This window comes from Diabrotica undecimpunctata, chromosome 4, assembly GCF_040954645.1.
Source record: "Diabrotica undecimpunctata isolate CICGRU chromosome 4, icDiaUnde3, whole genome shotgun sequence".
Taxonomy (NCBI): Eukaryota; Metazoa; Arthropoda; class Insecta; order Coleoptera; family Chrysomelidae; genus Diabrotica; species Diabrotica undecimpunctata.
The window spans coordinates 40,840,715-40,864,952 of NC_092806.1; the positions used below are offsets into that span (position 1 = coordinate 40,840,715).

At 32.3% G+C, this 24,238-nt stretch overlaps 1 long non-coding RNA gene across 1 annotated transcript; it reads left to right on the forward strand.

Moving 5' to 3' along the window:
* Window positions 1-11,432: 11,432 nt before the first annotated feature.
* On the forward strand, window positions 11,433-22,976 carry LOC140438214 (uncharacterized). The gene is made up of 3 exons (XR_011950454.1): window positions 11,433-11,564; window positions 14,348-14,467; window positions 22,762-22,976. It is a non-coding gene; the product is annotated as an uncharacterized lncRNA (long non-coding RNA).
* Window positions 22,977-24,238: the final 1,262 nt, after the last annotated feature.

Sequence of the window (24,238 nt, forward strand, 5' to 3'; positions counted from 1 at the left end):
ATCTAGTACTAACATTTGACTATGAATCTGCAATCAATAATAATTAAAATTCAGTCGATTTTAACAATAAACACCAACAAGTCTGGCTAATTGGCTCTGCCAAAGCCATTTTTCAAAAAAAAAACTGTAATCTCACGACTAGTAAGTAAGACAATTAATAATCATAACTAGATAATTTTTGTACTGATTTTTTCACAGATGTCTTGAAAAAGAATTAAAATAAATTCGAAAGCTTGACAGTAAGTCAAAGAGTTTTCTTTGTCTTGTGGGCCAAATAGACTGACTGCATCCTCAAGAATCACCACTTGATATTTAAATCAACAGTCAATAATACCACCATCTTTTATATATATATATATATATATATATATATATATAGAAAAGAAATTTAGAAAAGAAAAGAAGAGTTTACTATATATATATATATATATATATATATATATATATATATATATATATATATGTATAAAGTTAAATAGTAAACTCTTAAATATTGGGGAGATCTGCAAGAAAGACTCTAATGAGTATTGTTGACTCTAATTGTTTCGCCGAACGTTTTCGCCAAAGATAATTAACTTGGCTTCTTCAGGGCTGAAAGAGAATAAATTATAATTAGCTACCATATATTATTTATCTATTAAAACATTATTGATCTTACTGTAACTTAGAATTGTAAAGTTAAAATGTTAAAAAACTTAGCTAGTGGTGTTTTTTGTTACTATGTGCAAAAAAAAAGTTTTCTTTAACGTTGGAAATGTATGGTAGCTTTGAACTTAAAACGCAAAGGTTTACCCAAGGTTAATCGAAAAACCCAATGTTACTACATTTAAAAGGAGCTAATTCTTTGAATTGTCGGCAATAACTAAATTTTTGATTGTTAGAAAGTTTAAATGTGAGGTTCTGTTTTACCAGAACGCACGTGCTGAAAATTCAAGTAGTTCTTTTGAATCTTTCATTGGTTAAACCGAATGAAGTTAAATCCCAGTATAGGGAAATAATATTTTAGATGTTCTTTTTTAATTATATTATATTGTTCATGTATTATTATAATATCTTATTCAGATGTATCTAAGAAAAGCAAGGGAATGTTATCTTTTTTAGTTAATGAAAATTAATTATTAAAGTAGGTTAGTTGTTAATGGATATATCAGTCAAGTTAGTTATCTGTGATGTTGTATTGTTCTTGGTATCTGATTTAAGTAAGAAGTGGTATATATCGCTTAGATTCTTAATGTCACTCTTAATATTGATGGAGAAATCGTTAAGGAAAATATAAGACATTTCAATTAACTCTCTTTTAGATTTATTGTTCTCACGGTGGAGAATTGTAGTGTTAGTATAGTCCATGAGATGACCAGTGGAATGGACATGTTTGGCTAATGCACAGCGGTCAGGGTGAAGTCGAGAATCACTCTTGTATAGTGTAATACGTGATTTTAATAATTGAGATGTTTGGCCGATGTAGGAATTGCTGCAAGAGAGGCATGGAATGTTGTAGACAATGTTACTAAGCCTATCTATGGGAGTCTTATCTTTTATCTTAGAATCGAGATTATTAATTGTTAGGGCTGATCTACAAGCCACGTTAAGTTTAATGTTGTTATTATTATTCACAAAGCTATTTTCAACACTTTTCAGAATCCTTGTTAACCCCGGAGTGATATCTCTAAAATATGGTAATATTTGTTGATAGGAGTATCCGAGACTGGGTTCCCACTTAAGATATCAGGATCAGCATTGTTAGTCGCGAAGGAAGGTGAAGTATCTTCGTTATGGATAGTATTAAACAAAATCTTATCCACTAATGGTGCTATTCTTGCGCTCTCTGAAATTGGGCGTGAGTGACAAGTTGATGAATAGGCTCATCTACCGGATATATTTGGGAATTACAGAAGAATCCTTGAGTCGGCTACACGTACTTGATAGATAGATGGGGTTAGTAGTTTTATTTAAAAAAAAATATTCGAAATTATAATGATTTTCTTTTAAATCTTTTGAAACGGTTACAATATTGAATTTCATAATTATATGCATTAGTAAGTATGTCTGTAACAAAAGCTGAGATATTTTCAGTGGGAGTTCCAATGTAAGCTACTATGGAACGAACCGATAGTGTTGGTTTGTGGATTTTTGGCAAAGCATAAAACTTTGCAATGTTCACATTATATGTTGTTAGTTTTTTCTTTGTGTTACGGTCAATCAATAGAGATCAACTGGGACCGTATTAGAGGTTGTTGTTCCATGTCTTATGACAGATTCATCAGCATCGTCGAATTTCTCTTTAACAACACTTACTTCTCATTTAATGGTTAATTCTATCAACAAACTTTCGGTACCCCTATGGAAGCAAAGATTTCTCCCATCATTGCAACTTACGTTATGGATTATGTATTAGACTCAGTCATTCCTTTACTATCCTTTCATATTCCATTTATTAAAAAATATGTTGATGATATCATTTTGGCTATACGCAATGACAAGATAGATGAACTATTAGATACTTTCAATGGTTATGACTCCTACATCCAGTTCACTATAGAAAGAGAAGATAGTAATTGGTTTGTCCCCTCTCTCGACATAAGGATGATCAGGGAAAACATTAACATTAAAATAGATTGGTATCAAAAACCGACCCATTCTGGTAGATACCTTAACTACCACTCTTACCATAATAATTTTACCAAAGTCAACTTAATTAAACAGATGAAAAATAGAGTAATAAAACAATCAGATCCTTCATTTCATACAAAAAACTTACAAATCCTACAGAAACTTTTTATTTCAAACGCTTATCCCTATATTGGGATTTATTGGACTATATTGCAAAGTTTTCTTCTTCTTCTTCTCGTGCCACTCCTAGCGGAGATTGGAAATCATCATGGCCACTGCGACTTTGTTAGCAGCGCGCCTAAAAAGTTCAATCGAACTACACCCGAACCATTCACGTAGATTACGAAGCCACGATATTTTTCTTCTTCCCACACTTCTTTTGCCCTTAATTTTGCCCTGCATGATATTTCTTAAAAGTTCGTACTTTTCACCTCTCACAATGTGCCCCAAGTATTCCATCTTTCTAGTTTTTATCTCATTTAGAATTTCGCATCTTTTGTCTAAAGTTTGGAGTACTTGCGTGTTAGTGACGCGGTCCATCCATGATATTCTGAGAATGCGTCTATAGCACCACATCTCGAAAGCTTCGATGTTTTTTGTGGTCAACTGTTTTAGTGTCCAAGCCTCTACTCCATACAACAGGGTAGAAAAGACATAACACCGCAGCATTCGTATTCGTAACTTTATATTGATATCACGATTGCAAAAGAGTTTGCAAAGTTTTATGCTTTGCCAAAAATCCACAAACCAACACTATCGGTTCGTTCCATAGTAGCTTACATTGGAACTCCCACTGAAAATATCTCAGCTTTTGTTACAGACATACTTACTAATGCATATAATTATGAAATTCAATATTGTAACCGTTTCAAAAGATTTAAAAGAAAATCATTATAATTTCGAATATTTTTTTTTTAATAAAACTACTAACCCCATCTATCTATCAAGTACGTGTAGCCGACTCAAGGATTCTTCTGTAATTCCCAAATATATCCGGTAGATGAGCCTATTCATCAACTTGTCACTCACGCCCAATTTCAGAGAGCGCAAGAATAGCATCCCCCTCTTTTCTGTTAAGAACGTCCAACCGTTAAGACGTGTTTCCGAAGTGGATCTCATTTAGAGGTGAGCTAAGAAATCCTTTTTTTGTCCATATTTCAGATAGATATTTATTTTTAGACCCTTATTGGAGAGGCTATAATGCTCATATATTTCTGATACATGTCTCAAGATAATATTGGTATGGAGTTATTCTAAATCCTATATTTTTTTATGGAATACGTAACCCCTCTTATCTAGGATGGTGGTGGATTGATATAGGATGGAGCCGAATCATTTGGTTGACTGATTAAATAAGAAAAGAAACAGAGCAGATTCAGGTTGTACCAATTCTTATTATATCTTTCAAGAAAACAAGAAATGATTATAAACTCAAAGAATGAAAATGTGGTGAAGTGTTTTAATTTTATTTAAAGGTTTAATTTCTCTATTATTCCTAGTTGATAAATAACTGTATTATTTTCAATGTAAACAAATTTCGAAATTTGGAGTTAATATATATATTCATTTTCTTTATAACTAATTCTTAATTTAATACGACACAAAGCTTTTTTGTTTATGATAATGTAAACATAAAATGGTATTTTGGTATCCCTTTGGGATGACATAACTTTTAATGTTTTTTTTTTATTCATTACTAAGAAATAATAAAGTATAGTTTTCTTGTAAACCTTCGATAAATCTTAATTTTTTCTTTGCTCGTCCCCTTCGAGGATAAACCAGGGGTAGCGTCCAATAATAAATCATAATTTCATAATATCTAATTGTGCTTGGATTTAAGATACGATATAGTTTCTATATGTTTAAAAAAACCCCGCCCAACACTCTTCGACAACGAGCGATTCTGGCCTTGCATATATCATTGTAGTACGAAGTGCTACAATATTACATTAAAGATTCTTTTGAGATGGTAAATAAATATAATGGTTACATACTACCATCAAATTATGTTCTCGTTAGCCTTGACGTTGTGTCCTTATCCAGCAACGTTCATCTAGGAATATGTTTGACAGGGATAAAAGGAGATGAAAACAAATACCAGTAGGATATAAAACTAGAAGAAGACCAAATCTAAAATATAATCAATACATAGATCATGGTATTGCAGTTTTAAAAATAAAAAATTGGAAAAATAAACAGATCAGACTGGAGGATTCTTGAGCAGGTCAAGAATCAAAAATGTTGTCGAGTCAATGAAGAAAATTCATTGTAAACGACTTTTAGGATAATTGGTATCTATCTATTTTAATGAAATTTATGCGTTGAAACTTATGAAAAAATACTTTTTCGAGTACCTTCTATTAGGCACAAATGATCTACCTCTAACTGGGGTATCTCTTATTTTCTGTAAGTTTGTTCTGAATATTTGCACTGGTTTGTAAAGAATATTTTTATCCCTCTATCTTTTATTTTGTTTTTCAGTATTGTTCTTCTAAAAATAATATATTCTTCTCTTTTATTGAGGTTTTTCCTAAAACACCTTAAAAAGTTTCCTTTTGTCCCGTTTTAATATTTTTAGACGGGTAATACTTGCAAATTAATTTTGCATATGCATTTTTCAATTTTTGAAGATAACGTTTGTGTATATACGCATTGCTTTCACGTATCATCATTTTGTGCCGTCAGTAAATTATCATACGCATTTTATTTTACAATATAATATTAATAATATACCAATTTTTCTATTTTAATATGAGAATATCTGATTAATATTATATTTTATATGTAATACGTAATACTTTATTCTGTTAATTTACAGTAAAGGGACTGATCCGTTGATGGTATAAATGTTATATTGTTTCTTTGGTATTAGTATTTGATGTGTTAAGCGTGTTGGGCTCATTCTTCTTACGTATGTTACCATCGTCATGGTACCAACCAACTAAAAGTTTACAACCACAAACGTTTGCGTTTTCGCAATCTTCTTGGCTTATATTTTCCCTTCAATAATTAATTTCAAAAGCTTTTTCTTACTGTGTTTTGATATTTTTTTACATCCAATATTTATTGCATTCTGTTACATTGCAAACAATAAATACTGTGTATAATTTATACAATATAGCACAGTAAGCACAGTGGGAAAATATATACGCAATATATCACATTCGCCCAGTGGCAAGAACCCAAATAATACATGTAATAAAGATAATCAAAAATTCGTCTAAGAAAAACAAAGTTTTTTTACATATTCATCAATTTTGTTTGGATTTTAAAAGTGGCATACCGTAATAATGCCTGATTAGTGAGCAAAAAATCTTAATTTCAGTGTAACATGATTTCTGTATGATGAAAATAATGAATAAAAAGTTAGGAAGTGCACCAATTTAGTACAAATTTTTAACAATAAACTCTAGCAGTATTAATTACAGCTTGACATCGTCTTGTCATACTTAAAATTAAATTATCAATTTTATTTTGAGGCGATAGGATCCATTTCTGTGTAAGAAGATCTTAAAAATATTGTTTTGTATGAAGATCATGCAAATGAGGAGTAATCCATCTCTGAAGCATATCCCATACATGCTCGATTGAATTAAGATTAGGAGATTGTGCTGGTCACGGTAAAAGTGTCGTCTTCTTCTTCTTCTTTCTTCTTGTATGTAGGCTTTAAAGCCTGTTTCTTCTTCAATATTAGCCTCCTAAATTGTTTAAATTGTCGCACCATCTTTTTCTTGGTCTGCCAATACTCCTTCCATATCTTATCCTCTGCCATTCTACTAATGTGTTCGTTCCACTCCTGTTTCCCTTTTTTTACCCATCCATTTATGTCTTCTATATTGCATGCTCTTCTTATGTTTTCGCGTCTCTCCCTATCCAACAGACTTTTCTCTGGTATTCGTCGGAGTATTTTCATCTCTGTTGTTTCTAGTAGCCGTCTCGTTTTAGATGTGTCAAGTCTTGTCTCCGCTGTATATGTTAATATAGGTCTAATTGCTGCTTTATAGATTCTTGTTTTTGTGTCGTGTTTTAGGTGTTTGTTCTTCCAGATTGTGTCATTAAGAGATCCACTCCGTAACTAGTTATAAATATCCCCAGATATCTAAACCTTGCCTTCTGCTTTATTATCTTCCCATCAATTTAGTCATACATTTGGTTTTTTCTGCTGATATTATCATATTGTATTTCTTGGCTGTTGTATTGAAGATGTGAGTTGATCTTTAGAGTTCGTCTTCTGCCTCAGCGATTAACGCGGCGTCGTCTGCATAACATAATATTTGGATATTTTTGTTCCTCATTCTGTAGCCAAGACCTTTACGTACTGCTTGTATTATTTCGTCCATTATTATATTTAAGAGAAGTGGGCTTAACGAGTCACCATGCCTGACTCCGCTTTGTACTGGTATACACTGTGTTAGTTTTTTATTTACCTTTGCCTGTATTCGATTATGGAAGTAGATCTTTTCGATGGTTTGTATAAAATTGATTGGTATGTTTCTTTTATACAGTAGGTGTAAGACGTCTTTGACTTGGATGCTATCGAAAGCCATTGTAAGGTCTATAAAACATAGATATGCTAGTTTATTGTACTCGATGGCCTTTTCTGTGATTTGTCTTAGCACAAATACAGCGCCTACGCAGGATCTTCCGAATCTGAATCCTTGTTGTCCATCTGATAAAGTTGTTAGTTTATGGATTTTGTTGGTTAGGACTTTTGTGGTAAGCTTAAGTGCGGTGTTTAGTAGATTTATACCTCTATAATTGTTGGGGTTTTCTTTACCTCCTCTTTTAAACATTGGTATCATTATGCTGTTTCTCCGTGCGTCTGGTATCTTGCAGTGCAATATTAGTTTTTGTATAAGTTTTGTCATCTCTAGGGTTATACTTTCTCCTCCGTGTTTTAGAAGCTCGTTGGTTATTCCGTCTGGTCCTGGTGACTTTCTATTTTTGAGTGAATTTATGGCTATTTTTACTCCCTGAAAACTGTGAAAACGGTAAAAGTGTAATACCCTCATTAAGAAACCAATCTTTTGCTGTCGCTGCTATATGTGGTCTTAAATTATCCTGAATTTACCGCAAAGCAGGACAGTAGCAGTGGCAAATATAAGGACAATAGGTTCTAAGATACAATCAATATATTGGTATTAATTCAAAGTCTCATCCTCAAAAAAATAAACAGTTTGATACTGAAATATGATTTCAACCCACATCATAACTTGTAGACCACTATCTGGACGAACACACCCTGCATATGTCTGAGACTCTCTTGTCGACAAGGTCCTCTCCAAACTCTCACATTTTTTGAAACAGGGTAGAGACAAAACATAGCTTTATCTGTGAATAACACAAAACTCCATTTTTGTAAGCCCCACTTCACATACTATATTGTGTATACCTTAATCTGAGTCCACGATTTCTATGACGTAATATGGGAAGGGTACCATAAGTGGACGTTTGGTTTGCAGGCCAGCTTTATGTAATCTCCTTAAAGTTTGCTCACATATAGTAATATTCAGGGTATTTTCAAAGACCCCATAGACGTTAAGTGCAGATATTTGCACATTTTGACGAACTACTCCTACCAGATACCGACTCTGTTGAGAAGCTGTTGTACGTTGACGACTTTCATGTCGTTCAGTAACATTACCAAATTATTTATATTGACGCCACAATCGCGATATCACACTCTTAGATATGCCATAATGACATGCAAAATCAGCTTGTGAAAGACCATCCTCAGTCATAGCCACAGCACTTAAGTATTAAGTGGCGACGCTCCAATTCTATCGTTGAGATCTGATTTTCGACTCATGTAGATATTCCCGTAGGTTAAGCTAAGTGTTGAACGAGTTTCTTCTAAATGTGATTGCCTCAGTTAGGTTTACTATTCAAATAAATTCTTAAGTATTTAACCACGTTATTACGTGGTAGTGGAATGTTGTTTATGGAAACTGGTGGTTCGCACCCTTTTTTAACGTAAACATTATCTTTGTTGATTTTGATCTGTTGACTTGGACTCGCGACAGTTTATGAGACGTGTTTTTTAAGTAAGTACCGTTTTGGAATTAAAAAAAGACGTGCAAAGATATGGCAATAATTTTATTTTTACATGAAAGCCTGTACCTTAATCTACTTTTCTACATAATTTCCGTGAATATTGAGGCACTTGTCATAACGTGGCACCAGTTTTTGAATACCCTCCTGATAAAATTCTGCCGCCTGACTTGTTAACCACTGCATCACAAATGTTTTGACTTCGTTATCGTCTTGAAGACGCTGAACGCCCAGGTGTTTCTTCAAGTGCTGGAACAAATGGTAGTCGCTGGGCGCCAGATCAGGGCTGTATGGAGGATGATCTAGAGTTTCCCATTTAAATGATTTGATGAGATATTTGGTCTGATTAGCCACATGTGGACGGGCATTGTCATGCAGCAAAACGATACCCTTACTCAACTTGCCACGTCTTTTGTTCTGGATTGCACGACGCAGATTTTTCAATGTCTCACAATAAGACGCTGCATTGATTGTCTCATTATGAGGCAGAAACTCCACTAGCAATACTCCTTTTCTGTCCCAAAAAACTGTGCACATGATTTTCTGGGCAGAAATTGTTTGCTTAAACTTCACTCTTTTGGGTGATGATGAATGTCGCCATTCCATGGATTGTTGTTTCGATTCTGGTGTGACGTAGGCCACCCACGTTTCGTCACCAGTAACAATTTGGTCTAAAAAATCTTCACCTTCACTGTGGTACCGCTCAAGGAAAGTCAATGCACTGCCTAAACGTTGGGTTTTGTGCAAATCCGTCAACATTTTTGGAACCCAACGTGAACACAATTTCCGGTAATTCAAGTTCTCGGTAACAATGCGATACAAAACACTACGAGAATATTGAGGAAAGCAGTCGAACAATGATAAAATTGTAAAGCGTCTGTTTTCTCTCACCTTTTCGTCCACTTTCTGCACCAAATTTTCATTAACGACCGAAGGGCGCCCACTCCGTTCTTCATCATGCACATTTGTGCGGCCATCTTTAAATGCTTTCACCCATTTCCTTACCATTCCATCACTCATAATGTTTTGTCCGTAAACTTCAACGATCTCACGATGAAAATCGATCGGTATTACGCCTTTAGCACTAAGAAATCGTATAACAGCCCGTACTTCACAATCAACGTGACTTACGATTGTTGGAGGCATCTTAAACACTGGAGTAAACAAGTATACAATGAAGAATCAGACTGTAATGGCGTCAGTGCGTAAACAAGAAATGTAGGTAACCAGAGCTCATGCGCGGAACGCCGACCGTAGCGCTGCGGCGGCGGAATCGCAAAACGGTACTCGTATTAGCTGTCTACTTTAAGCACGTAGCATTGCATGATCTGTCATGATAACTGGGTCATCATCATCGTCATATGTAGCGATTGTTGTGGTTGGTATAAGTGGTGTATATGTTAAGTACAAGGTGAGTCCTAGTATGCTTTCTTGTAAAAACTCAGAACATACTGAAAACAGGTTAGTTCTATCACCACCGCTTTTGACTTGAAAAAATCGATCTGTCGGGTAGGATCTTAACAGCTTATGGGATAAAAAAATATGGATTTAATTTTTGGAGATAAGACCTACATGCAAACTTTGTCAATTGTTTTTTCTTCTTCTTTTTATGAAGACATGACTCTGTCTGTTTTTCAATGTGTCGTTCCATCGTCTTCGTGGTCTTCCTACTGATCATATTCCTATAGACGAACCGTCTCTTGTCGTCTTTACTACTCTGCGATCGTTCCATTCTACTCTTCCATTTTTTACCCAGTTCTTAATGTTTTCCATCTTGCATCTACGTCGTATATCTGTACTTCTAGCTTTGTCCCATAGTGTCTTACCATAAATTGTTCTAAGTGTTTTCATCTCTGCTGTTTCTAACATCCTTCTTGTCCTCTCTGTATCAGGTCGTGTTTCTGCCACGTATGTCATTATTGGTCTGATGACTATTTGTCAAATGCCTAAAAGACATCTAGAGATACAACTATATAGTAATTTTAGTTTTCTAGTGAATTTCTGATAATTTTTATTACCCTATTAATTTACTCGACGGTACAATTTTCTTCTTGAAACTAAACTGATAGCTCGGTAAAACATTACTGTTATTTAAAATAGTCTGTAGTCTTTTCGGAAAGAACAACATTTGGATATAATAGGTAACAAGCTTACTGGGCGATATAAAGACTCTTCGGCATGATCCTTATTTGATTTTGAAATAATGTTCCATTGGAGTGGAAAGTCCAGCTTTTAATATTGAATTGAATACATAAGTAATTAAACTTACACCTTTATTGGGAAATTGTTTAATTATTCTTTTTATTTCAGATATCTTAAAAGGTTTTGGAGACGGAGCCATTTGAGATGATGATTTTAAAAATTCCTGGTTAGCCTCTTCTTTTTTAGTTAAGACTTATATTTGATGCAGTCTGACTCAACAGGGCAACATGCAGATTCTTCGTAAATTCAGAAGAAACGGCCACACATATTCTGCACATGCAATGTTATCATTTTTTAGTACTATAAAAACCTGGGAAAAATCTTGTTAGAATTAAATGAGGTAAGAAACCAATCTTCGAGGGGAAAAATAGGGTTTCTTATAAGTTTAAATATTTAAGAATAAAACAATGATATAGAGTTTACACCAAGGATCGTTAAGATTGTAGTGAGGCAATCAATCCCTTTGAACTATAAAATTTACAAACAAAAGAAATATCATAATAAAATTATAGCCTGTTGCCTATACCTACTCGTAAAATAATAAATATTAAATAAAATCCTTATCATACGATATATTAACCACTTAACCTTCATTTATTTTTAATTCTATAATACCAAAATGTCCTGTAAGGTTCATTTCACCTTTATCTTACTAGCTTTGTCCATTTTTAAAGTTTTTAATACACTCCCGGTGGATACTAGTAAGTACCTATAATTATTTATTATCTGAACAGTTTGTTTTTTTGTTGCAAATAAGCGTTTAGCTTTATCTGTGAAGGGTATACTATTTTAATAAGATAATTTTGCTACTTTGATGATTGACCTTTACGGTATTAAAGAAGTAAATATAAAATTTTAAGGATGATTGCCACTGGGAACCCAAATTGCACTTTTTAGGCTCAGAAGTTATTTATGGTAGTGAGTGAAGGGTTAATGGAAAACATTTTTTTTACATTTTGAAGAGATCTTAAGCAACATAATTATGGTAATAAAGCTGTTAATTTTCGCCCAACCCGAAGAATTCCATGGTTGTGTATAGAAGTGAAGGAAAAATGTAAAAAAAAAGAAGAGTAGAAAATGATCACTGGGAACGTATTTCGAAAGAAATGAAACATGATTTTTCTGAAAAAAAAATGGCGCCTTATAGGAAATCAAACAGCAGAGGTAAAGGAACTAATAGACCCAAAACACATAGAAAAGAATACATGGATAGACTATCTAAAAAAGTTTTATGAAGAGGAAAAACAAATGACGCTAGAACCGGAAATACCAGAAATTACCACAAATAAAAAATTGAATATAAATACACAAGAAGTTTGAAAACATTTAAGAAGCTGAAGAACAGAACAGCTGCAGGTAAAGACGGAATACCAAACAAATTACTGAAATATTGTGCAGCAGCAATAACAAAATAATTAAAATTATTCAACAAAATTATAAAAACTAATAAAATACCGGAAGAATGGAGAACTATAAAACAAGAATGCAGATGAACAAGAGGGTTTTTGTACTGGAAGATCGTTTACAAATGCAATATTCGGCATTATATAAATTAGAGAGAAATCGCTAGAGCATAATAGACTAGCATTTCTGTGTCTAATACAGACAGATTGACTTAAAGAAAGCATTTATCAGAATAACACAAAGATGTTTTCTATCTATAATAGCCCAAGATGAAGATAGTCTACAAAGACTAATCCACAGATTTAACTTAAGAGCAAAAGAATTTAATATGACACACTTAACTCTAAACTAAAACTAAAATAATTAGCAAAGAATCAATCAGATGTAAAATAGAAATCGATGCCATCAGTATTGAATGAGTAATGAAAAAAAAAATACTCTAGAAACGCAGAATAGAGTAAACCCATAAGCAGAGTAGGGGAGATCAATGTCGTCAAAATAGCAAGAGATAAGTCTCCAATCGGCAGAAGAAGTATCGGACAACTACGCAAAAGATGGAGTGACAACCTTCCATAGAGGTAATAATCTGCCAATGAACAATCAGAATTGCTTATAAAGAGGAATAGTAAGAAGAAAAATCTTGGACAGTATTCATATGTGGCGATTTTGCTCGTTTGAAATATCTTTTTGGGAGCTTAAATTTAAAGTGTTAATAATTGTACTGCATTTGTTATATTTAAGTCCATTCACAAATGTTTTCTAGCCCAGATCTCTATCACTGCCTACTTTATTAATGGACATCCCTTAAACTGCCTCCCACAATGATCTTGGAGTGACAATTAATAGTGACTTAAACTGGTCGAATCACGTAGTGTCAGTGTCAAACTCGAAACTTTTTCTAATCCGTAAATGGTTTATACGTATGTGTCTAACCACTGTTTGTAAACTCTACTCAATATACTTACGTCAGACCTATTCTTAAGTTGACCGTTCTGGTGTGAAATGCAGATCTTAGTCGTGATAAGATCTGACTCGAAAATGTTCAGCGTAAAACAATAAGACTTGAATTCGGCCTTGTAAGACTTAATCATCAAGATATACTCTATTAATTGCTCATCTAATGACATTCGAGCATAAAGGTCTTCAAGATGACTTTATGTCCTTCCTTATTCTAAAATACAATTTTGAGAATCTATACACGATAGTTACTTTAAATAACAACGAAAGATTAAGACGCCAATGAGTTTTTTGCCAAACAGAATTTTTATATTTGGAATAATTTGGATCATATATATATATTCAGAGATTCTACAGTATTCACTGCCTTCCCTCGCTCAATCGTTTCCATCTCTCTCTGTTGTCCCATTCTCCATCGTTTAGGCCTCTCTTACTCATGGCGTCGTCTACTTCGTTCCTCCAGGATTTTCGGGGTCGTTCTCTTTTCCTTCTTTCTATGGGGCTCCATTCGGTTATTCCCTTTATCCATCTGCTGTCGCTAGTTCTTCTTACATGTCCATACCACTTTAGTCTTTTTTGTTCTATATATGTTAGTATGTCTGTTTCTATTGATGTTCTTTGCTTTATTTCGTAATTACTTCTCCTATCCATTCTTGTTACTCTGCAGCATCTTCGCAAGCATTCCATCTCTGTTGCTACTATCTTACTGCTGTTTTTCTTGTTTATGATCCAATTTTCAGCCCCATATGTCATAATACTTCGCACTAATGTTTTATAAATCTGTGTTTTTGTCTTCATATTTAGGTGTCTATCCCACCATAGTAGGATAGACACTTAAATTACTATATTTCATTTATAGGACTGCATTGTGTTTTACAATTTTTTTTGTGAATGATTTTTGAATTGAACTTATTCTCATTTTTATATAGTTCTTTTTAGTTTTACAATCACATTTTCTTTGTTGTTTGGGGTAAAAGGGCTTGCTCCTTTGCCTTTATTTGTGTTATAATATTTATACTTCAAAAACTTTACATTTTAATAATCATTGGTGTAAACTGACGAACCTTTGGTGTACAATTATTCAAAAAGTACCAATCATAACCTTGCAAACATTATTTTTCAGACCAAACGTGCCAGAAAATATTAAGATGTCCAGCTAATACCATTGCCTGTGATGAGACACTAAAGACAACCCAGGATGCAAGAAATTTGACTGCTGTTGTAAAATGCTATGGAGATAAAGGTATCTAATATATAAACAATAAAATTATTCCTATCTTAAATATGTTGCCTGTGTGAGTCAACTGCAAATAAGTTAAAAGAAATAAAAAGACTTACTCACAATCAATATATTCTACCACTTTGTAACACTACATAAATTGTATGAGAAAGGAACTAGTAAACAGGAATAGTCTTTTTGTTGTCTAATAAATTTTACCTCTTAAAATCGATTCTGAATAATTTATTGGTAAATTCATTAGGTAGAGTTTCGGTGGTATAATTTGCTTCTTTAGAGTTTTACTAAAGATGATTGCTTTCGTTCTAGTGGGAGAAAATTCTATGCCAGTATTGTTCAACCAATTCGTTAGTTTGTAAATGGCTTGCTGTACATGAGTCGTCATTGTTGATATATTTTTTCCTCGACAGAATATAAGAATATCATCGGCAAATAGACAACAATCTTTGACTAATAAGCTGAATGATTTAGCGACGTCATTGATGGTAATAAGGAAAAGTGTTGACAAGTGTTTTAATTATGCTCCCTACTGTATATTGCTGCTTGAATAACAGTTTTTAATAATTTTTTAAGGAAAATATGAATTCTACAACTATTTTCTTATAAATCAAATGACTTTCTGTGAAAATGCCTAGTTTAACATTTCCGGCTCATCGCGATCTCCAAAAACGCCTAAGACCGAGTGTGTTAAATGCTGATCGAAACAGTTTTTTTAATTTTTAGCTTCAAAATTTTTGTGGGCAGAAAACTACGATAAAATTGTTATTGGTTGGTTGTATCTTAAAAAAATACACTGAAAACTTTGTTTTCAAAACTTCCACAAAATTTATTTTAAATTCTTATCACTACAGCTGTTTCGGCTGATTGCCTTTCTCAAGTTTTGAAAGCAAAGTTTTCAGTGTTTTATTGTTACATAAAATGAATTTCCATCAAGTAACGGTCGAATCCATTAATTAAATAAAAAATACGTTAAAAAAAATAGTTTATTTTTAAAATAAAATTATTTACGTTACATACAATTAATTTTATCACTTACAAATTTTTGTTGTTTTGCTAGGTTGCGGACAAACAACAAAAATAAAATTCTTATACAAGGCACATTTTGATTGAACTTTATTGTCTTTGAAGCTAGAACACGCATGCCATCTGCCTTGTTTGCGTAATTCGCACTCGGATTGTACTTGCTCTCATTGATTTACGCTGAGCTGCTGATTGATATTATTCAATATTAACTTTATTTCTTCAACTATCTTTCCAGCCAGCCTGGAACTTATGGTAGTGTTGCTGATCGTCCTCCTTATGTAAGGTTAGTTTCTTCTCCAATTACAAAAAAAACAATTATCTTTTGTGGCAGCATTCTAATTTCCAATCTGGGTGCAGTTCCTTCATAAAACAAAGGTATTTACTGCCGCAATGATAAAATGCATAAAGAAAACACCTGGTTACCTATTGGATTGCCTGTTTTGGCTATATTCTGCAACAATTTTATTTATGATATCAACAGCGCCCTTGATGGCGTTGTAGTGGGAAATTATCCCCGGTTTATATGTGTTTCTTCAGGACATTACCCGGTTTTAGGATACTAGCAATAAAACATTATGTTATTATGTAGGTTGAAACTAAGTTTTATTTATATATAATGTAAGCAACTGTTTTTTACTGCAAATGATCAGTAAACGTCCTTTCAAATTAGCAATACATGTTTCTAGCTAAGAAATAAATGAAAAAAATTAATACTTGTGTATATACAAATGTCTATAGATTACATGAATGAACCTCGCAAAAGTACGTGATACAACAAAATTTATCTGCTAAATTTTTTGCGTAACATGTGACACACCTTCTTTTGGCCGAACTTTCCATTTCCTCTATATGGTGACTTTCACGAATATGTGGCATCTGTTGCTCTGGATTAGTTAGTCTAGAGATATCTACCAGTTGATAAACCAACTCTTCCTTGAAAGATGTGATGGACATGTTATTGTTGGTTACTTTTTGGTAAATTATGTAGGCGTTGACAATAACTGACCCTAAAAGGAGCTCAATCGCTATTTTACGATACCATTTGACTGAATTTTCGTAATGTTGTAGAGTAAGACTTTAGTTGGTCGGATATATCTATAAATCCTTTGCTCTCATTGTAGTTGACAACAGAAACTGGCTTTTCAACTATTCCTCCCCATTGATATACGTCTACCATTTCAGTAGTATGCTTTGTACTCAGCATAAGCACTTCGCGTTTGTCCTTCCACTTAGTTGCTACTACAGCTGTGTTACTCTCCATCCCATTAATCTCTTCTTTCTTTAATTTTGCACCTGTCACTTCTTTCGGATTAAGTTTTCTGTTTTGCCTCAAAGTTCCCACCAAATTTGTATTTTTGTTTAGCAACCTGTATGCTAATATAACGCTAGTATAAAAATTGTCTGTGTATGTATTATGTCCAACATCTAATAAGTTATTAGCTAAACGAAACACAACACTATCCGAAACTGACATATTTTCAGTTTTATTATTCCCACAATAAATTTGTAGATCATAAGTATAACCACCATCCAAGCAGAGTTTGTATATTTTAACACCGAAGTTATGTCTCTTGTTTTTGATATACTGCCTAAATGACAGTCTGCCCCTAAAACGGAACTACAGTTTCATCCTTAGACCATAAAAACTGATAGACACGCCGTAATGCTATTCTCTCGTCTCGAAGAGTGAAGCCAACATAAAACGATTCACACAGCTGTGGGTGACGTCAGTGTGCGGCAAAAACGGTAGTGATTAGAAGTGTTTATACGCGTTGTAAACTTTTTAAAGTATTCCAATTTAAAAATTTTCCAATACATTAATATTTTAATTATGGTGGGGTCTTGCAGTGCATTTAATTGTACGCAGCAACAAAAAAAGGGACAGATATATCATTTCATGGGTAAGTAAATTCACACATTAAACTTGAAAAACATACCAGAAATTTAGCACCTAATTATTTTACTTTTTCCTCCCAAAGTGTTTAAAATAGATACATATGAGAGAGAGTCTTATATATAATTTTCATTTTATAATTACGTTGCAAACTGAAGAATAAAGCAAATATATTCTTTTAGATTTCCTAAAGATTCATCATTGCAAAAAAAAATGGATTATAGCGATGCGCCGTGAAAATTTTAAACCAACTGAGTTCTAAAATTTGCTCCAAACATGTCATAGCGGATTCGTATATTACTAGCGGTTGGAGTTCAAAAAACAACTAAAAAAAGATGCTGTACCCAGCATTTTCGATTTTCCAAACCATTTAATTAAGCAAATTACAACTAGAAAATTTCCAAAAAAAAAGAGAAACTGTCTCAGTCAAACCAACAGGATCTAAAAGGGAAAATATAAATGTGACGAGTGAATCTACCACCATAAAGACTCCAGTAGAAATTTCAGACGAAACTACCTTAAAACCTCCCTTGAAAAAGCGAAGACATTACCTTGGTGACTTTGAACAAGAATCATCTAACAGAGACCAGGGATATAAAGTAGTAGTAAACAAATTAATTCAAAAGAAAAACAAACAAATCAAAATGTTGCAACAATGAAATAGAAGGCTTATTAAAAAAGTAAATACCTTAAAATCTTTATTAGAACATCTTAAAGAAAAACAGATGATCGATGAAGATTCCTCTCTGAAACTTTCGGTAAGGAAAATTATTAATACTTCTTATTAGTGATCTATTTAGCTTTGGCATGTATAATAGTTTATTATTTTATATTGTTTGTATTTAGTCGATCAAGTTTTGATTATTGCTTTTTATTTTATTAGGATACGATGCATGCTTCTGCAAAAACTATCTTTAAGCAGCTACTTAAATCTAAGAGCACTAAAACATATCCACCGGAGTTAAAAAGCTTTGCTCTCACTCTTAATTTCTATTCACCAAAAGCTTACTTGTATGTCAGAAAAACTTTTCCTAACATATTGCCTCATCCACGAACTCTTCAAAATTGGTATCAAGTAGTAGCTTGTGAGCCTGGATTTCAAAAAGAAGCAGTGAATGTATTAAAACAAAAAGTAGTTGAACTTAGAAATTTAGGAAAATCATGTATCTGGGCTTTGATGGTCGATGAAATGTCTATACACCAGAAAATAGAATGGGATGGTGAACAGTTTTTAGGGTAAGTGTAGCTTAATATTTATTAGCAATTATAAAAAGTATCAACATTATATTTTGTATTTAAATAATTGAAAACAATAATTTTAGGTATGTTGATATAGGAAGTAAACCTCAAAGCGATTCTTCCGACATTAAAGCAAAAGAAGCAATTGTATTCTTAATTAATAGTTTAAATGATTCATGGAAGCTGCCGATAGGCTACTTTTTAATCGCTGGGTTATCAGGTGTTCAAAAAAAGTAATCTAATAAAAATGTGCTTAAAAATAATGCACGAAGCTGATGTCACAATTACCAGTTTAACGTTTGATGGTGCAGCATCAAATATTAGCATGGTTAAACAACTTGGAGTTGATTTATCGATTAATTCCAATAAAGTATATTTTCTACATCCAGCAACCAATCAACCAATACATGTAATATTTGAACCGTCACATATGTTGAAACTTATTCGCAATACTTTAGGTTATTACAAAATTTTTTTGACGGGAATAATAAAGCGATTAAATGGGAATATTTGCATAAATTAGTAGACATTCAAGAAAAGGAAGGCCTTCATCTTGCAACTAGGATAACGCGAAGGCATTTAAATTGGTATAAGGAAAAAATGAAAGTGAAATTAGCTGCCCAAACGTTCAGCCAAAAAGTTGCTAAGGCAATACATTATTTGAGAAATGAAAGCTCAAAAGAATTTGTACATAGCGAAGCTACTCAAAATTTTATTGAACATATCAATGATATTTTTGATATTTTAATTAGCTAAAATTTATTGGCAAAACACCTAAAATCTAGTTTACAGCAACATAATAAACAAGCGATTTTTCAAAAAACTGAAGAATCTATAAAGTATCTTAGTTCACTTAAGGACTCCAAAAATGGTGAACCCCTATATCTAAGTCAAAGAAAGACGGGTTTTATTGGTATGATCATTAGTTTAAAGTCACTAATGGGAATTTGGAAAAATTACGTGGAGGCTATGGATGGAGGTCTGAAGTATCTTTCGACCTATAAACTTTCTCAAGATCACTTAGAAGTTTTCTTTAGTTCTATTAGGAGTCATGGAGGTTACAACAACAACCCAACGGCAAAACAATTTAAAGCTGCATATAAAAGACTCTTAATGCACACAAGTGTTACAGGATCTACCCAGGCTAATTGTATAGAACAGGCACCTTCCATAATATTAGCAATAAGCACAACAAATACGGTGAAAATGAAAACTGTTGATCATCAACTCATTGACAACTTTATAACTGATGAAAATAATAGGAAAACAATAACTAGTAACCAGGATCAGGATTACACAAACTTGATCATAAACGTCATGAGTAACGTGCATGGTTCTGTGTTTAAAGCATACAAAGAACATATGTTTGATCATGATTTTAAAACAAACCATTTGTTTAATCTAATAAAGATAATTTGTTTCCATTATTGCAACATTAGATTGTACCACGAAGGCGAAAAACTAAATAATGTAATACAAGTTCGAAGTAAGTTAACAAAAGCTATTTTGTTTTGTGGTCAATAAATTTATAGATTTCCTACATATTTTTTTTACCTAACCTGAAACTTCCACCCAAAAGAAAATTACTCTCCTTTAAATTTATTTTTGAATATCAAACAAGAAGAGATATACCAACGATATATATAATAATATAATAATATAATACATAATATATGTACGTATGTACTTTCAAATAAAACATTTATTTGTACAATTTAAGGCAAAAATATTTATTAATTACTTTACTAAATAATTTATCTTTCATATTTTTTACAAAATATTGAAGTTATATTAAAATTAATCTAAAATTTGGTAATTTTACTAGTGCTTTGCTAAGAATCCAAGCGGGCTCTTGCCGCATTGTGACGTCACTTTCGCGGAAGGTGTTTGCTTCATCGGTTCGGTACAAGGCGTGTCTATCAGTTTTTATGGTCTAAGGTTTCATCAATGTAGAGTTCTTCTCCCGGCATTACCACTCTTTAAAAATTTTATACCAACTTCTCCAATAGGGGTGATAGTTAATACAGTCGAAGTTCTTTGTCATTATTTTCATTGTCACTAAAGTGTAAATTGGCAAGTAATAATTTAAAACTATTACCCGACATAAGAAACTTTACTTTGCTTTCGTATAATGGATTTTTTGACCAATACGAACACAACTTTGGCAATGTTTGCAATCCTATCCAGACAAGAATGGCCAAAAATGTCTTTATTTCTTCGCTATTTGTATCTACCCACTTATGAATTCTTGCCTTTTGACCGTGACCACCTACATTAGACTTTTGATGTGCATATCAATTAGTTTCTTGCACAATCCACTCAATCATATCGTCATTCACAAATAGGTGAAAATAGTCAAGGGGAGTTTTATCATACATCTCAAAAAACGCAACTTTGATATCTGAGTCTTGAACACTGAATGTAATATTTTTCAAGTTCTGACCATCTACATTCTTCCATATTAAGGGTGTGTTATTTATCATCAATCGCAATGTCATCACTGGCATTTATCATCTGGCAGTCGATATTGGGAAATAACATTTTCAACGGTATCGTCTACTGTTGAATTTTGTGATGTTGAAGGTAAATATTGTAAATTAATTTGCATATTTGGTCTTTTGCGTTTCGGAATACCTTGATTTGACAAAGAACTACTTATTTCGTCATCACTATCTAATTCAATATTTTTATCTCAAACACTGTCATCACTGTCTTTGTCTGAAATAAACTCTTCCACTAGCTTTTGCAAACGCTTCTGCTCATTTTCATACGATATATTGGGAACTGATAAGACACACTACAACCTCGTCTACCGACAACTAACTAATAAGTAACGCGTAATACATTCATCTAGAGACTGTAATGTATAAAATAAACAAGCTACGACAGGTTTATTCTTGTCTTATACCAGAAGCAAGTGTGCATGACATGGCTCCAGAAATCCAAAAGTTATTTGTGGCCACGAGATGCACACGTGCTTTGATTTTGTACTCAAACTAAAGCATAACAATTAAAAATGCAGAGACTAATACTTTAGATGTGTTTACTATGTTGGCTAGCATAACTTTTTTTTTTTACTATACATTGTGGCGTTTTTAGGTGTTAACATAAAAATCCGTATATTTTTTGCTACTATTTTCTGATTAACCAGTACAGAAAAGTACAAAAAAACTATGTCACGGAGTACAAACAGGAGAAGTCGACTACTCAAAAAATACAAACAAAAACTATAGCCTGATATGAGACCTTACTCCACCCAAAACTGGAAATGTTAACACCAGACGTTTAATTCCCATCGCCTCTTCCATTTAGAATTTGTGTCAATGCCTTCTATTTATTGATTATTACAAGAAAAATTTTTATTCCAATTTTCAATAAACATGTTTTTCTTCGTTTGTACCTACTAGCTTTTTCTATATAGTTTTTTCTGTATATTTGACATGCTTAAGGAAAATCAGTATTCTTTTTGTTTTGAAGGTGTTTTGTTTTGAGTTGAAGGAAATCTTAATAATGAATGGGTTACACATTTCAGTTTATTTATTTTACGTTGCACGACCTTACATACTAGAATTTGCTGGGCATCCTCAGGTCTCCTTAAAGGTAACTAAATGCTACAATTATGCTAATATCATATGTGCATAGTTTTAAATGTGCACAATTAAGACTATGTGTAAATTGTATTTACATGCCGAAACGTTGTTGGGTATGTTAATATATACTCTTAAAAATTGTACACCTTTAAAACAAAACATTGACATAATTTGTATTTAACTTGATAGTCCCTAATAGTAGTAATCTATCTTTTAACAATTAGTTACCTATCCGGTGACCTGATGATACACAGCAAATTATAGCGTGTGAAACCGGTCGTCCAGTAAAATATACTGATTGTGAGTTAGTCTTATATTTATTTCTTTTTCCTAATTAAAATCTTAATGGTGTAAAATTTACGATACTATTATATGAACATAATTATTGTAAATCCTGCACACGACCGATTCTTCTAGTTTCGAATGAAACAGCAATTATGTTGCCGGCTATCTTGTTTCTGTTTGTTGTTAATTATGATTATATGATAAAGAATAAAGTTCTTTTTGTTTTGTTTGACTTTTTAACTAATTTAATATTTTTTATTTTATTATAGATACCTTACTCCACCAATCCACAGTAGTTCAACCAAATCCTTTTCCGAAGGTCAAAATTAATTTTTACATATTTTATGCAGAATCAAATAAATGAAATAGATGATATATAATAGACCCTTAAGACTGTATTGTGGATTTTAAAATTATTAACGCAAACATTAAAGGGTTATATTTTTAAATAAATTAGAACAATAAAAAATTTGTTAATATTAAAGATTTATGTTTATTTTCTGTTGTTTTAGCTTCAGATAAATTAGAATAATCTGTGTATTCTTCACTCACTTTGTCTTCTTTTTTTTTCCTATTTTGCATCACTTGCGTATTTTTTTGATGATCTTATTCAATTTCCTCTTTATTATTTTATATTTTAATTTTTGGTATACCTAGCTTTTTAACTAAATTTTTCAAGTAATATTTTTTGTAGCATTAAATTTGTATTTTTATATTATTCTTCCGCGAAAATTACAAATGAGAATTTGTAGAAGCGTCTACTTTACGACCATTTCCTGTTGGTTTGAAAAACTTAAAAAATAATTTTTTATGTGTCTATTTATAATATATTTTATAACTGTTGCGCCCTCTATACTTGTCGTCTTAATTCTCTTTATATAATTGCAGAATGCTGTGGCGCCATAGGGAACTTTATACCGGCGCTTATAGGTCTTCTCGGTGTGTCTATATACTTAAGCTTTTTGAGTGTAGGTGTCACTAATAGCAGTGATAATTTGAAATTATAAATGAATTAAACTTTACAAAGATTTTATTAAATATAATGAATTTACAATAGAAAAATAGAGTTTAAGAATAAAAACATTATACTTAGTGTTAATCTAAAATGATTATAACTAGACTTAGGCAAATATGCAAAAAAAGTGAAAGTTAGGAGCACAAAGATTCACTAAATTACCCAAAAATATGCATTAAATGTGCAATTTATAAGAGAATAAACACACTGTTAATGGAAACATAATCTATTTAATAATGGTAAAATAATTAACGATGTTTATATTTTTAATAATTGGAAAAATAAATGAATTTAAAACTAAGTAGGTAATTGTAATGTACTAATTAATTGTAATGAAAGTAATAAAAAAGTAAAATACTATTCCTAAGAAATTTAGAATTATGGAAACAATATATTTGTAAATTTAGAAACTTCTGTCTACATCAAATAATGTAATGGGAACATATTTTAAGTTCACAAAAATATTTCTTCGTAAAAATTACCAACAAGAACGTCAGCTACCTCGGTAAGTTTCTACAAACCATTGTTTTGTTTAATTATTGTTTTACATTTTTAAAAATTATCTTTTTCAATGTTACCTTTAACATTTTGACAAGCTGATCTAATTTCTTTTTAAGGCTATGCTTTCGACCAAGGATAACTTTGGTGATTATAATTGAGTACATGTTTTTTAAAGCAAACTAATTTTATTTTTTAATAATTAGAAGTATCTGCTGAAGAACGTTTTAAAG